Here is an 18,656-nt window from a genome sequence, read left to right as displayed (position 1 = left end):
TGAGTCCTCGTCGGCGTATCGGGGTCCATACCCAAACACGGTCGCCGGGCTGGTACTCGACGAAGCGTCGTCGGAGGTTGTAGTGCCGGCTGTCGGTCCTCTGCTGGTTCTTGATCCGCAGGCGGGCGAGCTGGCGGGCTTCTTCGGCGCGCTGGAGATAGATAGCGACGTCAAGATTGTCCTCGTCAGTGACGTGGGGCAGCATGGCGTCGAGCGTCGTCGTCGGGTTTCTGCCGTAGACCAGCTTAAATGGCGTGATCTGTGTTTTCTTGCACCGCCGTGTTGTAAGCGAATGTTACATACGGCAGGACCGCGTCCCACGTCTTGTGCTCAACGTCGACGTACATCGCTAGCATGTCGGCGAGGGTCTTATTCAGGCGCTCCGTGAGACCATTCGTTTGCGGATGGTAGGCAGTTGTCCTCCTGTGGCTTGTCTGGCTATATTGCAGAATGGCTTGGGTGAGCTCTGCTGTAAAAGCCGTTCCTCTGTCGGTGATGAGGACTTCTGGGGCGCCATGTCGCAGCAGGATGTTCTCGACGAAAAATTTCGCCACCTCGGCTGCGCTGCCTTTCGGTAGAGCTTTTGTTTCAGCGAAGCGGGTGAGATAGTCCGTCGCCACGACGATCCACTTATTCCCGGATGTTGACGTCGGAAACGGCCCCAACAAATCCATCCCAATCTGCTCGAATGGTCGACGAGGAGGTTCGATCGGCTGTAGTAACCCTGCTGGCCTTGTCGGTGGTGTCTTGCGTCGTTGACAGTCTCGGCATGTCTTGACGTAACGGGCGACGTCGGCGGTCAGACGCGGCCAGTAATACCTTTCATGTATCCTCGACAGCGTCCGGGATAATCCGAGGTGCCCAGCAGTTGGATCGTCGTGTAAGGCGTGCAGTACTTCTGGACGCAGCGCCGACGGAACAACAAGAAGGTAGTTGGCGCGGACTGGTGAGAAGTTTTTCTTCACGAGTAGGTTGTTTTGAAGCGTGAACGAAGATAATCCACGCTTAAATGCCCTAGGGACAACGTCGGTGTGCCCTTCCAAATACTCGACAAGGGCTTTTAGCTCCGGGTCCCCTCGTTGTTGATCGGCGAAGTCTTCCGCGCTTATTATTCCAAGGAAGGCGTCGTCATCCTCGTTATCTTGCGGCGGCGGGTCAATGGGGGCGCGTGATAGGCAATCGGCATCTGAGTGTTTTCGACCGGACTTGTATGTTACAGTGATGTCGTATTCTTGTAGTCTGAGGCTCCACCGTGCCAGCCGTCCTGAAGGGTCCTTTAAGTTAGCTAGCCAACACAACGCGTGATGGTCGCTGACCACTCTGAATGGCCTGCCATATAGGTAGGGGCGAAATTTCGCTGTAGCCCAAACGATGGCGAGGCATTCCTTTTCCGTTGTGGAATAATTGCCTTCCGCTTTTGACAACGACCGGCTAGCGTAAGCTATCACGTGTTCATGTCCATCTTTTCTCTGGACTAGGACGGCACCGAGGCCTAGGCTACTGGCGTCAGTGTGGATTTCGGTATCGGCGAGCTCGTCGAAGTGCGCAAGTACGGGCGGCGACTGCATGCGTCGTTTGAGTTCTTCAAATGCGTCGGCCTGCGGCGTTTCCCACTTGAACTCGATGTCACATTTAGTTAGCTGTGTCAGCGGCTCAGCGATGCGTGAAAAGTCCTTGACAAATCGCCTGTAGTAGGCACACATGCCAAGAAATCTACGCACTGCCTTCTTGTCGGTGGGCTGCGGGAACTTTGCGATGGCAGCTGTCTTCTGCGGGTCGGGGCGAACTCCAGACTTGCTGATGACGTGGCCTAGGAACAGAAGCTCATCGTAGGCGAAGCGGCACTTTTCTGGCTTCAGAGTGAGCCCTGATGACTTGATGGCCTCGAGTACTGTTGCGAGCCGCCTAAGGTGTTCGTCGAAATTTTCGGCGAAGACAACGACGTCATCCAAGTAAACGAGACAGGTCTGCCACTTCAATCCTGCTAAAACCGTGTCCATCACGCGCTGGAACGTTGCAGGCGCCGAGCACAGTCCAAATGGCATAACCTTGAACTCGTAGAGGCCGTCTGGGGTGATGAAGGCGGTCTTTTCGCGATCTCTTTCGTCGACTTCAATTTGCCAATAGCCAGACTTGAGGTCCATCGACGAGAAGTATTTAGCGTTGCAGAGCCGATCTAATGCGTCGTCTATCCGTGGGAGGGGGTATACATCCTTCTTCGTGATCTTGTTCAGTCGACGATAATCGACACAGAAACGTAGGGTTCCGTCCTTTTTCTTTACCAGGACAACAGGGGATGCCCACGGGCTTTTCGACGGCTGGATGATGTCGTCGCGCAGCATTTCGTCGACTTGTTCTCTTATAGCTTCACGTTCCCGCGTCGAAACTCGGTAAGGGCTCTGGCGTAGTGGTCGAGCGCATTCTTCGGTTATTATGCGATGCTTTGCGACTGGTGTTTGTCGAATCCTCGATGACGTCGAAAAGCAGCCTTTGTATCGTCGAAGCAGACTTCTGAGCTGTTGCTGCTTAATCACGGGGAGACTTGGACTTATGTCGAAGTCTGGCTCGGGAACTACGGTTGTCGGGGTAGATGCGATAGAATCCGAGAGAACAAAGGCATCGCTGGTTTCCACAATTTCCTCGATGTATGCGATCGTCGTGCCCTTGTTGATGTGCTTGAACTCCTTGCTGAAGTTTGTCAGCAACACTTTCGTGTTTCCTCCGTGCAGTCGAGCGATCCCTCTTGCGACGCAAATTTCACGGTCGAGCAGTAGACGTTGGTCGCCTTCGATGACGCCTTCTACGTCAGCGGGTGTTTCGGTGCCGACCAAAATAACAATGCTGGAGCGAGGCGGGATGCTCACTTGATCTTCAAGCACACTCAAGGCGTGGTGACTACGAGGGCTCTCCGGCGGTATTGCATGATTTTCCGACAGCGTTATTGACTTCGACTTCAGGTCGATGACTGCGCCGTGTTGGTTGAGGAAGTCCATGCCGAGAATGACGTCTCGTGAACACTGTTGGAGGATAACGAAGGTGACAGGGTAAGTCCGGTCGTGAATGGTAATTCTTGCCGTGCACATTCCTGTCGGCGTAATCAGGTGTCCTCCAGCGGTCCGAATTTGAGGGCCTTCCCATGCAGTCTTAACCTTCTTCAACTGGACGGCGATGTGTCCACTCATTACGGAGTAATCGGCCCCTGTGTCGACTAAGGCAGTGACTGCGTGGCCGTCGAGAAGCACGTCGAGGTCGGTGGTTCTTTGTCTGGCGTTGCAGTTGGGTCTTGGCGTCGGATCACGGCTGCGTCGTGTTGATCTGAAGCTGGAACGTCGCGTCGTCAAGTCGTCTTTCGTCGGTGTAGTCTTGGCTTCCCGACTTCTTCGGGACGGCGGCGTGTCGTCATGAAGTCGTCGAGATGGTTTCTTCGTCGTCTTCGTCGGCGGCGGAGGATCTTCGTCAGTTCGACGAACAGCAACCACACCTCCATCGGTTGCTGCTTTTAGTTTTCCGGATATGGGCTGACGGACCGGCCCCGGGCTGGGCCAGTGTATGGTCGGCGCTGCGGCGACAGGTAGCGGCCTGGTGACGGCGAACGGGAAGCTCGTCGAGGGCTCCACTGAGTGGCGGCGAGGTAGTCGGCGATATCGCGGGGGTCGTTCGCCAATCTGTGGCCGCGGCGCGTTAACGGCGAAACCTCGCAGTCCCATCTCCCGGTATGGGCATCGGCGGTAGATGTGCCCCGCTTCTCCGCAGTGGTAGCAGAGCGGGCGGTGGTCAGGAGCGCGCCAAATGTCCGTCTTCCTCGCGTAGGTCCGCTGGGCGACGGGTGGTCGTGCTGGCGCTGGCGGCGGCGGACGACGGAACTGCGGCGTGACAGGGCCCTGGCGCGGTCGCGGAGGGGGACCTTGACGGCGTGCGACGGCGGCGTAGGTCATCGCTTGCGGCTCAGGCTGGGGCGATACAGGGGCTACTCCAAGTTGTTGTTGGAGCTCTTCACACACGGCGTCTGCAATCGAAGCCACTTGAGGCTGTGATGGTGGGAACAGCTTTTGTAGCTCCTCCCGCACGACCGCTCGGATAGCCTCGCGCAGGTCGTCGGTGGCCAGTGATTGAACTCCGGCGTAGTTCGTCGAGTTTGTGCGGCGGTCGAATTGCCGGTTTCGGATCTCGAGTGTCTTCTCGATGCTGGTGGCCTCGCGAAGAAACTCGTCCACGGTCTTCGGTGGGCTTCGTACCATTCCGGCAAAAAGTTCCTCCTTCACACCACGCATCAGCAGGCGGACTTTCTTCTCCTCGGGCATTTCAGGGTCGGCGTGGCGGAAGAGACGGCTCATTTCTTCCGTGTAGATCGCGGTCGTCTCATTAGGTAGCTGCACCCGGGTTTCTAATAGCGCTTGGGCTCGTTCTCGGCGTACGACGCTTGCGAACGTCTGCAGGAAGCCGCTTCGGAAAAGTTCCCAGGTCGTTAAGGTGGCTTCTCGGTTCTCGAACCACGTCCTGGCCGCGTCTTCCAAAGCGAAGAAGACATATCGCAGTTTGTCGTCGCTGTTCCAGTTGTTAAAGGTAGCGACTCTCTCGTACGTCTCGAGCCAGCTTTCCGGGTCCTCGAAAGTTGAACCGCGGAACGTCGGAGGCTCCCTGGGCTGCTGCAGCACGACGGGTGACGCTGGGGCTGCCATTGGGGTTGACGTGGTGGCCATCTTCCTAGTCGTCTCAGGCAAAAGTCCGTGCTCCGGGGGCAGTCCTTGCAGCCTGCGGCTACCTCGCTGGTTCTTGGCGACGTTGGTGTCTTCCGAGTGAGGGCTTGGGTCACGGCTTTGTGGGGGCGTCCGGTACATGAACGCAAAGCACCTCCACCAGATGTCACGTGGTGGTGACGTAGAAGAACACAGTACCAATACTGTGAACGAGAAAACTATCTTTTATTGGGCGAACTTGTGCCCACAAAACAGGCTACACTTATAGCACAACGAAAGCGGCGAACACAGTCGGCGATCGTCGGAAATCTGATCAGCGGGTCAAGCGCGTCGGCTTTTATACAAGATCGTCGAATGTTCCAGACTAATCGTTGGGACCCGCGTGCCTTCCACAAAGTTCTACACCATTCGAGTCAGGCGAATAAATCAGATAACAGAAGGTTCGTCGACGACAGACTGTGGATAGAAGCATCGATAACTTTCCAGAAACTTCGGATACATGCAAGCGCGTCCCGCGCTGTGCGATAAGATTTGTTAGGCGGCGAAACGTGGTCGCCCGATAAATATACGTACACGTGTCAATATGATGTAAGCCGTTAGAAAAGTACTAAAGGGTACACTCCGAAGGAAAGTTTACACCTATTGGGGCTTGTTTTGTCCATACAGTTATCGTCATCTATTTTGCGTGTCTGTCTTTTATTTAACGTTGCGCGCTCAGTACTATACCAGGTCACGAACGGTATGCATATTGTGACGGTGGCATACCATTCTTGATAGGAAAGTAGAAAGCGCAGAATTTTCAAGCAAGGAAACGCAAGCAAGGCAGATGACGATTATTTTATGGGGACGAGCTACGTCACAAAGGGTATACATTTTTTTTAGTGTGTAGAAAGCTACACAGTAGAAATTTTTACACCGTTTAAGAGCAGCGATCATGCCGGATTTATAGAAGCCTGTAAATCGGTATCTTGAGAAATCGCTATGTACGTACATAACGATTTATTTCGAGACGCTGGCACTCATTTCCTTCCCACACGGCTACAGCTCATCAGCATTATAATGGTGGACAACTTTCTGTGACAATGAAGGGAAGGCTACGGGGGCAGAGCTTCTGCACATGTGTTACTGCGCCAATACTGAATACTGAATACAATACTGAAGATACTGGACCAACGTAACTTCCACGCACTGCGGTATCGCATTTGCCCCAGACGCCGAAGAGAAAATCAGAAAGAGAAAGTGAAATTTAACACTCAGTAGTGCACTTTTTCTTGCTGTTGTGTTGTAGATAACATCTTTGTTTTCGCTTCCCCATCTTAAGCTAACGGGGGATGATAGTTTGGGAGGGGAGGGGGGGTGATTCAGGAGCGCTGTCACTTGTGCGCGCTTTGCCTCTGTAGCTTTCCGTTCATTGACAAATAGAGTTGTCCGCGAGCATAATTATTTCCCCTTTGTTTCATTCTATTTCAAAACGAAGCTGCATGCAGCTTCACAGTTTACAGTTCACAGATGCTGGTTGCCATCTTGCAGAAGGGTTGACGAAGGGTCGGAGTTCAAACGATCCTCATTAGCCATGAAAGAGAAACACACAGAGAGAGGTATTTATTGAAATGGAGAAAATTCTGCCGGCGCATAAGTAGGCGCCTACATGCTACTCTTCGTAGAGGAGGGGACCTGGGACACAAAGGCCTTAGGAAGAGGAGGGTGGGAAAGGAAAGAAATCTAGAAAAAATATTGTCATGGTATGTACACAGGGGATACAAAGGTGATGGTGTCCATGTAAACAAGCTAGAGCTCGCCAATTAAGCCGATATCTTCAAGAAATATAAGAAGAAATTTTAAAGCTTGTCATTGCTTTGTAGGAGAAGCCATAGGAGCTAGTATTCTTCCTAAATCTAGTGTTTGTTTAGAAAGAGAGCCCATTCTACAGAAATAACAAGTTCTTTCGTCTCTTCAACCTGGATATTCTAACAAAATGTGTTCCAAAATTTCTAATGCACCACGGTTATCACTAATATCCGGACCAAGACGAATTTTTTTCTTCAACTGCCAAACTTCATTCATTTGGAGGCACCCGTATGGGCGCTACAGTCGAGTGGATGACAGTCTTTTTCTTTCGTGATTTCAACATTATATTTTACGATCGCGCTGGCAGAAAAGGTTACGATGTCATTTTCTAGTGGCTGCCTGGTCAGTGTGGCATTTTTTGGCAACCGTCATGGTGAAGAAAGCTGCCAGGTCAGCCCATGATAGAGCAGCAAACATGATCATAGAACGTACCTGGGCAGGGAACTCTAACGAATCGCTTCGCCACATAACATTCCCCCTTTGAAAAACTCCCGAGTATTCCGACCATCCTTTGTACATGTTTGATACATCACTGCAGCTACGATTACTACCAAACTACTTCCGGCGCGACATATACTCTTGTGCCACCTATGACTACGTGTAGCCTTCACAAATTCATACTCCATCCTTATTGTAATGTCTTATTCCCCTATATTCGACTACGGTAACTGTGTGACGAAGGTCGAGCTACTTCTCTGCCGCTACACCCCCTTTGACCGCCACCCTCTTCGGAGCACAGTCAGTCAACTGGACGGTCGACACTTTACAAAGACAAAGATCCTGAGCACTTGGCCTCATCCAGCCTTGGTTGCACTAAAATTAGCAGCATACTGAGTGTCAGAGCTGAGTTGAGGTTATTTGAAGCTATATGAGTCCTAGATGTAGCGTAATAATCGTTCGCCGACAACGGAAGCCTTTGGACCTTTGTCTAGTGTTTCCCTTCTGATCAGTCTTAGCAAAGGTCCACAGGGTCTTTTGAATCTTTGGTCGAGCCGGTTCGGAATGGTTCCTCGAGTAAGTTCCGGTTCGGTTTAAGTTACAAGATGGCGGAAGAAATAACGGTTCGGTTCCCGTTCAGCTGAAAATAAGGGTGCAGTTCCGTTGTTCGGTTCGACAATCTGGTGAAGGCACGTATCAAACCCGAGTATTCCTTGGCGATGTGGCCCTAGGGCGATTTGTAGAATCTCAGCTTGTGGCACAGTGACTGTTGTCTGGTGGGCTCGTGTTGAACACATTGCCGCTTCTAAAACGAAGCTATGTTTACCTCTTACCGCCCCTTCGTGGCAGCAGGATGCTGGCCGAAGCGTGTGCCAAGTGCGGAGGAGACAGGTGCTCGGAAGAAGGGCCGAGCGGAGCGAGAGCACCTTGGATACGCCACTATACTGGTTTTTGTGACAGCAGTGGGAGCGGAGGGTGTCGTTTACGGGCGCAGACGAGTGCATTGAGAAACACTCGGTGCTGGGCGAGTTGGGTTTGGTGGGTAGCGTGTCCTGCGAACCCGGGTTTCTGCCGGACGTGCCTGCGGTGTTGGGGCGGCACACGTTTGCTATGAGCGATGCGCTTCCTTCGGCAAAGAAACGTGTCCCGCGTCATCGTGCCTTCTATGCGTACTTGCACATGGTCGTCGAACACGAGCAACGTTCTTCGCAATTCGTCAAATTACACCGGTGCGCGTGCCCCGGGGCGCTCCAATGCGCCGCGTCATCCAATCATCGCTGCCCGAGGGGGCCGCGGTGCGCGCCGGTACGATATGTCTTATTCACCAAAAGCTAGCCGCCGCTGTTGCCCAATGACTAGGGCGTTACGTCACTTAGCACGAGGTCACGTGCACGTTCGCGGCGGCCGCATTTCGATGGGGGCGAGATGTAAAAAAAAAAAAAAGAAGAAAGGAAAACGTACGTGTGTTTACGTTTAGGTTCACGTAAAAGAGCTCCAGGAGCTCCAAATTAATCTGGAGTCCCCCTCTACGGTGTGCCTTTAGAGCCAGGTCGTGACTTTGCCACGCAAAACCCCACAATTGGATTTAAATTTAATTTAACCAAACAAAGCTTCGCTTAAAAAGATTCCGATAGCACACGACAGCAACACTCTTTTGCTTTTGCTTTTCTTTTGCGATCTCATACCGGGCCTTAAAGAAAAAAAACACTAGCGTAAGATACTTGGACGATCGGAAGCAGCAATTAGGGCGTTGCTTGTGCGACCTGACTGACAGTTAAATATTACAGCGCTTCGTTTTAAGTTGTCACGGTGGTGGAAAATGCCGTGGGCGTACCGAGTCACGCCATCGCGATCGTAAGGTGACTGTAACGGCCGAGATTTCGTTTAAAAGAATGATTTAGAAACGCAGTTCGCATGATGCGGCTTAATATAAATGTGCAATAACAAGTATAATATGAAGCACGAAGAGCTACAGACCTGGCCGAGGTTGCACTGAAACCTTAATTACCCGAATTTCGAAACTCGCGTAGACGCACAGTTGTCTTTCCGTATAAGGCACCGCCCGCGTATACGCAACCGCAACGTTCCAGTTTTTTTTTTTTTTCTTTCGTGCCATATAGGAAGCTGCTTGGCAGCCCAAGAGGGTAGAGCTAAGCCCCTGTAATTTCAAAGGAGGCTACGCAGGCCAAAACGTCGGACTAGCTTGGCGCTTGCGGAACTAATCGGTGTCACAGCTGCCCAACCATAACGGGGTGGCCGACCGAGAAGCAACTACAATGGTCTGCAGCATGTTATAAAAGCAAATAATGCATCGACATTTTTTAAAGAGCACAGAAAAAATAGACTGCACGTTCTTCTTCTCACTCGAGAACTACTTGCTGCGTGTTTGGAGCGGTGTAATAGACTGAGGCGCCACCAGTTAGCGGCCAGAGGAAACGCCGTCGTCGATCACCCGCTGGGAATTCCTAAAGTGGCTAATCTGACTGAACAAAAAAAGTGCTAATCGAAAATGCTGTTTAGTTGGCTTTGCTTGCAACGGCCGATTACTTTCGTTGTTGCACTCGACAATATGGAGTTTCACAGTTAGATTTGTTGTCCATAGGTGACGCGAAAGTCAGCAGGCACCCATGTTAACGGTGCCTGGGTTTTGAAACTTGGTGCCTGGGGAGAGTCTTAAAATTAAATTATGGGGTTTTACGTGCCAAAACCACTTTCTGATTATGAGGCACGCCGTAGTGGGGGACTCCGGAAATTTCGACCACCTGGGGTTCTTTAACGTGCACCTAAATCTAAGTACACGGGTGTTTTCGCATTTCGCCCCCATCGAAATGCGGCCGCCGTGGCCGCGATTCGATCCCGCGACTTCGTGCTCAGCAGCCCAACACCATAGCCACTGAGCAACCACGGCGGGTGGGGAGAGTCTTGAAACTGTTATAAAATACTGAGCAACTGCGGTGGAAACGGTGCGCAGTCAAAACGACGGTGTACCATCTGCAACGCGCGAGGCACGCAAGCTTCGTCCAGGAAACACGCACGGAGGTTCTGCGGAGCGCATCGTTCTCACGAAGCCTCGCCGCGGATGCTGTTTCCCGTGTGAAGTAAACATTAACTGGCTAGGTCACTTTCTCGGACGCTTTCCTCCTTTTCAGCGAGACGCGCGATTTTTTTTTCTTTCATTTACGCGGAAGTTTGCTGAAATCGTCAACAATTTCTCGACTTGAGAGTTCATTGAATGTTAAGTCAATATGAGACGGAAAAATGAGATGCCATTACACAAATTTCCCGCTACAATCAGCGCACTTGCTTTTCCCAGAACCAAAAAAGCTTACATGTCAAACCCAATGCGCGGCATGTTTCCCATCTCAAGCACTAACCCTGGTAGCCAAAAAGACTAATAATTGCTATAGACTATCTGCGATAGTCTATAGCAATAGGCCAACTGACTGATGAAGGCTGTAACTTTCCGTTAATTGCCATACTGTTCCTGTGCAACTTTCTCGTTAATGGTTGGAGGAAAAAACACTCACAAATGAGAAAGAACAAGAAGAGCGTTCACACGACAACGACTGGACTATCAACTGAGCTTTATTAGAAACGGCTTAGTCCCAGCAAGGCCAGCAGAGCATGCGCAACAGCAGCATCACTAATCACAGAGCATTGAAAAGACAAAATATCACATCTGTCGTGACCGACCTAAAAAAGCTAATTCTTTTTTAAGTAAGCGCACCGAGGTTGTACTAATGCAGTCGTCACCTAATAAACTGATGTAGTACGCTTCCAGGATTTCTCGTTCTTCTTTGCCCTTGCCTCTACCAAGAATCTGCTACCTAGGTGCCTAGATCTTTTGTGACTGGTTTTTTCCTTCAACTATGAACCAACTGGCCCGGATGTCAACCCTTCTGCAAAGCATTTCTCGTTAAATTTCAAGAGACTCCAATATGTCGCTACTGTGTTAAATTAATGACAAGGGTGGTGCCAACGAACTACGTCGAACATGTTGGTGCCGAGTTCCTCGTTTCTAGAGCGCGTAACATACGACACTGACGGGCGCAACCAAGTTAAATAGCCGCGACCTCCGCCCTCTGTCGGGAAACGTGCGCGAAAGTTGAGGTCTGGCAGGAGAGACGAGAGAAGCGGACAGGCGTTTGTTCATTCGTCCATTGTTTGTCACGATGGCTCGGAAGACGAGGCCACGCTTTCCAGAGAGATTGCGGAACGCCGGCTATCATCATAATAGAGGACAGTCGCGAAGATATTGCGCCAATCGGTGGCGACCCTGACCGAGAAGCCTTTCGTGACACCGAAGGAACATGTTCCGTGTAGGAGGAGTCGTGGGAGAATTACAAGGAGTAGGAAGCAACGTAACGATGTACGGTGGCATTAGAAAGTTACATGCTTTCAAATCCAGGTAAGCTATTGTGCGTGTCTCTATGAGGATCGACTAAAGAGCTAGACCCTCACGGGTCGCACATTCAACTCCATTGTGGGAACTGCACAGAGTCTTAATTTCACAGAAGAAACAAGAACGAACAAGTTCTTTCTTGAACTCGTCGTTATAAGCGAAACTTTCTTGAAACGTTTCGATTAAATGCTCTGAAGATGAACACATGGCGCATGCAAATGTATTTTATTTCCGATCTACGTAATTATTTTCCCGAGCTGCAGTCACGCGAGACACCTCTCCCTCACTACATCTACTCGGCGAGACGCCGACCCCAAAACCCGGAGAACTTCGGAGGAAAAGCTAGGCCAGCATGCTGTACCTGAGTGACTAATGCAATAGCATTATCAGGACAGTGAGGATCGCAGTGTCTCCAGGATCGGCTCACGTTACAAACCAGATTAAAGCTTTCGCGATTATTCATATCAGGACACATATCACTAGTGTCAGGATCAGCCCACCAAGTCACCTCTTTTTGAATGAACAGTTCCGGCGGTCGGCACCAGTCTAATTGACGAGAAACCGAACACCGAAAAGCTATTCCAAACCCAGGGGAATACGTAAAGAAAGCTTAATTCGCTTTAAAACTTGTGTCGAAAAAAAAATATCCCAAATCATCTCGAAGAATATCTACATCCAGGGAGCTTCTTCCAACCGCATCATGGTGCGCTGAATTAGTATGGCGCCTCGTATACAACTGTCAAGCTTTGGAGTAAGCGGCACGCAGGCACAAACTCCGCTTATAACTGCTGTCTGCGGGAAGGGAGAATCACAATAGTGCTATCATTTTCAGTCATCGAGCTAGACTGCTAAATGGTAGCCCGGGTGGCATCCTCAAACAACAGTGCGGTGACAGCTTGTCTCTCTTTTCTCGGTCACACACACCCGCCTACGCGAGCAGCGCGCATTCGAGCGCTTTGCCGCGCGACTACAGGGACGCGTCGTTGACCTGGACCGGTGTCCCTGCGTTTCTGATGTCCAAAGCCCTGCGCCACAAATGTGGGCTTTCGTCAAACCCGCCCGTTTAGCCGCGTAGCCAAGCGAAACTGAAGTGGAAAGTGGCAGTGTGCGTGCTATAGGTTCCCGTCACAGTGGAACGACATCCGAGCCTTGTTGCTGTCGACCCCCCCGTTTTCTTTTTTTTCGGCAAATGGGTTATTGTAACGAAAAGTGGACCACGCCGTTTTCCCTAAAGCGAAAATAATCGCGAACACAGTTCAAGAAAATGACGACCATTCTGTCTATGAACCGCACTATGGTTAAGAGGAAGCTTTAGCTCAGGCCGAACTCCGACGCGGCCTATTCAAATACATGTAAAACGCAAGAACGTTTTTCTGAGATAACCCCTGGACCGATTTTAATGATATTTGCTGCATTTGAGAGAGAAAGAGAGAGAGAGAGTTAAATTCTAGTGACTGTTAGAAGCGGTATTTGGATTAAGGGCCTAAATGTTGTTACGAAAATTTCAAAAAATTCGAAAGTATGAAAAAAATATAAGCACCAAGTTTACAAATATCTCTGTATCAAACACAGATATCGCGGTCCTGTAAACGGCATCCCTTAGATCATTGAAAGCGGACGAATTCGATATGTCATTTTATATCTTACGCGAATTAGTTACGTTGTGTACAAGCGTTCTGCAAAAGCTCTATTTCCATATACCTAAATTTTTTTTAGATTCATGCGTAACATAAAAATATTGTCCGCTTTAGATGTACATGCAATTCATAGAATTGTGGTATCGTTTTTCATTGCTAAGTTACCGCAGTTGTAAACTTAATAGTTTCGTTTTCTGAATATTTTCGATTTTGCCAATATTTAATAAAAAATTTACCATATAAATAAAAAATCCGAAACCAACAGTCACTAGATTATAAGTTTTTCTTTTAAACGCAACAAAGCTCGCCAAATTGGTGCAGTGGTTGCCGAGGCAAACGAATTCTCCTTTTACATGCATTTAGATAAAAGCACCCGAGCTAAAGCTTCTTCTTACCGCAGAAGTTGCGGCCGCTGAGTGTCCGGAAAACTGAAAGTACATAGACGCAAATAGGTTTGCAATTACGCGGCACAGAAATGTGCCTAGACTGTTGGCAGAAAGTGCTGCGGGGCGCCAAGGCCCTGCCCCCGGCCCTGGGCGCACGTGAAACGCGAGGACCCCCTGTGCACTACCCATGGCAGAAGAGTGGCAAACATTTCAGAAGCCAGACACTGTAGTCCGCCACTTCAGTATCGACATTGCCTTATCGGAATACCCCCAGTGGTTGCTTAGTAGCTATGGTTTTGGGCTGCTGTGTACGAGGTCGCGGGATCAAATCCCATCCACGGCGGCCGCATTTCAATGGGGGGCGAAATGCGAGAACACCGGTGTACTTAGGTGAACGTTAAAGAACCCCAGGTGGCCCGAATTTCCGGAGTCCCCCACTACTCAGCGTGCTTCATAATCAGGCCGTGGTTCTGGCACGTAAAACCCCACAACTTTTTTTTTTTTTTTGCCTTACCGGAATGTTCCCTAATTCTTTTTCTCGCCGGTTCACGCTCTGACATTGCATTCACATTAAACACATGCCCTTCATACACCGGGATGTAGACGCACTGACGTCTTTCGCTCCGAACACGCGTTATTCCTTTCAGGCACCAGGGTGGAGATAATGTAGCAACCCTATTCCAATTGTTTTTCTACCCGCCGCGGCGGTGCTTCAGTGGCTATGACGTTGGGCGCTCCTGAGCCGGAGCTCGTCGGTTCGAGTCCCGGCAGCGGTGGCCGTATTTAGCTGAGGGCGGAGTGCAGCAAAGTTCGTGTGCTGAGTGCTGAGCTTTATGTGTACGTTAAATAGCCTGCAAACCTCCACGCAGTTCCAGGGCATTAACCGCGCAATTTAATTAATTTCCCTTTTCTCTGTTCTTCGCTCATTTGAGCAGCATGTTCTGTCTTGCCATTCGTGAGCCGGTCGTGGGTAGGGGTGGGTAGCAAGGAAACTAAATGAACCGAGCGAGAGGGAATCGTTACATCTCATACCGATGTCACACGTACACTTATGATCGGGATCGGGGCTGACGCACCCGATTTCTTGATGATCGCGATCAACAACGATCGCTGCTACACGGTGGTTCAACGATGCGGATCGAGTTATTATCTTCTGCTGATCGTCGTCGACTCTCAGAACTGCGTAATGCCTTGGCTACGAATTCAGACTTGCAAAATATGAATAAATTTGGACAATATTTGAATTTTGCAGCTTAGTATTGCCGATAAAGAGGCTTTTTAAACGATTTTATATTGAGCTGCCTTCACTTTCCCTCCCCTTTTTTTTTATTGGCGTTTTCAGAATACTGCGCTAGAAGGCGCAGACGTCAGCCTACAATCGCGATAAAGAGGCGTTAGCAACGCTCCGTGCGGATCAAGCTCAGTCCGGATCGGCCCCGATCGCGATCAGAAGTACGTGTACGCGTGACGCCGGTATTATAACAGTCCACGTTTATATTGCGTCATTCAATTTCATAATTCCAACCAAACTTGGAGATTATACTGCTCCTCCCATGTTGGTCTCTGCATCCACTCCCTCGGCCATCGACGAGCTATGCTGCAGAGCGAAGCCATCGCAGTCGGGCAGTAGTGCCCATTCTGGCCGCGCTCGGCGCGTGGAAAAATGTTCCCCATGAGAATGGTCAAGAATGACCTAAGCGCTTACACGTATGCGGACGATCCTGATAAGCCAAGCGAGTGAGCCTCGAAAACTTAGGGAACGTGCGTCCTGTGATGCGGTCCGTACTAAGGACAACGCTGTGTAGTGTCTTTCAGTGGTGGAACAATACCGTGTATTGAAGCTAAGGTTAGACAGAAACTAAAAGGAAAGAAAAAAAAATAGTGCAAGATACAGCCTGCGGTGTTCGTTCGTCACAGGTCTGACGAACGAGTACTGTAGGTCTTCCAACCGTATCTTGCACCCTTTTTATTTTTTATTCGTTTTTTTCTTCTTCTAGCAGCTTGGCTAACATTAGCTGGGGCATTCCATATATATGCTTCGATGATGAATTCAAGCGCAAACTTCTCTCGTTGTTTCGCACGCCTCGGAGTCTATGTATTGCGTCGTTTGCTGCGCTGCTGCAGCGTTCATCACGGTGAGACCCTGCTAATGTTAGTGCGCGTTTGTGAAAGAACGTCCGCACAGAATGCAGATAAAGCTGTCCCCATATTAAATCGATGCTTTGTTGCTCCGTGAGCATCCGCCTGTATTGGAGTTCACCTTTCGGCATAGCTTATGAACGGTGTAGTGCACAAACACTGCATGCCATTACGGGTTGCATAAGACGAAAACAGAGGCAACTTCACGCATCGATTTATGGTTGCGTAGCATTAAATTACCCATTTCATGAAAGCTTCGCATGACACTGATTCAAGAGGCTCGTAGGATCTGCATCATTTCATTTTTTTTTTTCAGGTGCCTATTGGGTACCGGAGACCTTTCCCATGACTTGACACAGGAGCAAGACGGCCGCTAAAAATCAGATGTGCGTACACATGCATCTGTTAATTATCATTGTAATTGTTAAAAAAATTTGCATTTTTCGCGTAATCCTCAATTGCGTTTCGAGCGATGTGTGCCAGTTTATGCAGACGAAACAACGAGAAAGAAAACGAGAGTGCCGAAACAGTCGTTCGTTTAGTGCACTAACTTCTATGCGTCCGCTACTCGCATCGCTTCCTACCTGATTAATATTCACAGTCACCGCCCGCGGGTGCCGCGGTGGAATAAGAGCGCGCGAAAGACGCGATAATGCCGGCAGCGTTTGTTTCAGAGTTTTCCATCCGAAGACACTCGTCCTTCGAACAGCCAAGCGCTTTCCGCGTTCAAACTCGCCGCAAAACGCCGCCTGCCCAGACGACGACGACGGGCAAAGATCCATTACACGCAATTGCGCCTGCGAGCCGCGTCTATCGTCGCTTCGCGGCCGATGCAAAATGGGCGCGAGCGAAAGGGTCCCACCGGTTTCGCCCTGCCCTTGCGACGCCGGACGCCCGTCGGCGAGTTTCCGGATGCGGGTCGGCTGCCCCGCCAAGCTATAGCAACAAAAAAAAGGTGTTCCGCTCGGCCGCAAGGTCGATGACGGATGGAGAAAAAAGCCACGCGGTATATAGCAGCAGCAGCAGCAGCAGCAGCAGCCGCCGCCTTGATCCAGCGCTTTGCCTCAATGCGGGGCCGTTCATTCCGAGAATCGCCACGCAACGCGTTAACCTGAAAGCGCTATGCACGCGCGCTTTGAATGTGGTCTGTCGGGGCGCGTACGGACTGAAGTGCACGTCGCGCTTCCGACCGCGGTCAGGGTTTCGTGCAACTTGGGCAGTCTAGAGAGTCCGAGCGAAAATTCCGATGCGGCGGTGCCGCCAACGTGTGTCGAGGAGAACGCTTTTGGGCAATTGATGAAAATGCGAGTATTGAGTATCTTCCGTTCCCATTTATGTGCGCGCAGTCTGAAAACGCACTTTTCTATAGAGTGCGGTCGATCGAGTGGCTGGCTGCAGACTGCGTGAGTGTCCGCACCAGCTATAGCATATAGACGCTAGGTAGCTACTGGGTTGCATATCTGTTTGTTCTATATGTAGCGCATAGACCGAGCATGCAACGTGACCCTGCTGGGTCTTATTGCGGCACACGCCTGCACGTTTTCTTTTTCTTTGTTTTTTCGCGATACATGTAAACCAAATCGGCCCATTGACCGCTCTTCTAGACAAGTGCGTGTGTACGATGTAGAAACTTTTGCAAAGATCAGAGAGAGGTGGGTAAAATTAGAAAGCGGCGTTAAGTGTGATCGCGCTCGGTTGGTTAGCCTGCATTGATGAGGTAAGGTGGTGAAGAGACCGACAGCGAACGCATGCACATAAGCGCCAAGCGTTTACCACACAGCCAAAGGCGGTCATAGAATTGAAATAGCGCTCAAGGAATGTAAATCAGCTCTGTGTTAGGTTTCTGCGTCCAGCCTATTTCTCGGTCAAGGCCGCAACTTCTATTGTAAAGCATACAATAGCAACTTCTATTGTAAAACATGCAATAGCAACTTCTAATGTAAAGCATACAACAGCAACTTCTATTGTAAAGCATACTTGCCCGTCGTCTTTGCCGCAGCATTAGTGGTCACAGCGTGAGCTGCGGCTCTCGACTCTTTGTACACAGCCGGAACTTCATTTGCATTCGCCCGCCCTGACATATTGCAAGGAATTTAAATCTTCCAGTGTTTTAGCTTCTGCACCCACACGTATAGTCAGCAGAGTTAGTAGTCCTGCTAATAGGCAGCGATTGGCGGGCTCGATTCCCAACCGCCGGCGACCGCATGCCACGGCAGCGGATTCCAAGAAAACGCCAGTACACTGAGAACCCAAGATTGTCGTAATTATAGAGCAGCCCTCTGCAACGACGCCCCTCATGTACAAGCAAAGCGTGACTCTATATGGCCGCGAAGCCCTACGAGTCCAACAAGGTCACACACAGTTCTCCCCATTCCATGTAAATGCAATAGGGTGGCGACGCATGTATACTGCATCCGTGCTTATTATGCCGTGCCCCGGAGTTCACAGTATGGGCAGTAAATAAGTATAACCAAACGGTAATTGGAGCAAACGCCAGTGATAAATGCTACGCTCGTTCTGCAGCAGGAACGTCAAGCGTTTACGTTTTATCGCCCTTTCGTTTACTATGACACCTGCTAACAATCTGTGGTATCAACTCTTATACTCGATATTATAACTGGGCCCGTATCATATTTGAGACCATTTCTGAGCGTCCTCACGATTCTTTATATTTTGTTAAAAATTGTGGAGCCTAACATACCGAAGCTGTACAAGTTGGCACCGCGTCAAATTTCAACCACCCAAGCTCCCTCGACTTGCACCCGAAGCAAGGTACGTAGACAAGCACTTTTGCCTCAGCCCTTGCGGAAGGCAGCCGCGAGTCGAACCCACGACCTTGTGCACAGTACTGCAACGCTACAAATGCCATAGTGATTACGATGGTGCTTAAATCAGTGACGGCCCCTGTATATGCTGCCGGCCGCAGTTGAACAAAACAGACCCTTTCCCGCAGCTATTCGAATGCCCTTCCTATACCTTTCAGATTGCAGCAGAAATGCGAGAAAGAAAGGCCGCATTACGTGGAATACATTTCCCGGGTCCCAATCGTGCTCTTACGGTGCCCACAGAACCACTACTAGCGCAGACGACCCTATACTTCTTGTGCCGA

At 50.2% G+C, this 18,656-nt stretch overlaps 1 protein-coding gene across 3 annotated transcripts in view; it reads right to left on the bottom strand.

The window, feature by feature from the left end:
• Nucleotides 1-18,656, bottom strand: part of LOC126522403 (NADP-dependent malic enzyme-like) — a 168,853-nt gene that overhangs the window by 53,730 nt on the left and 96,467 nt on the right. The gene's annotated exons all lie outside the window — the stretch shown is intronic.

The sequence above is a fragment of the Dermacentor andersoni genome, chromosome 6, assembly GCF_023375885.2.
Source record: "Dermacentor andersoni chromosome 6, qqDerAnde1_hic_scaffold, whole genome shotgun sequence".
Taxonomy (NCBI): Eukaryota; Metazoa; Arthropoda; class Arachnida; order Ixodida; family Ixodidae; genus Dermacentor; species Dermacentor andersoni.
The sequence above is the reverse complement of the archived record's forward strand: the minus strand, read 5'-3'. Positions and strand labels throughout refer to the sequence as shown.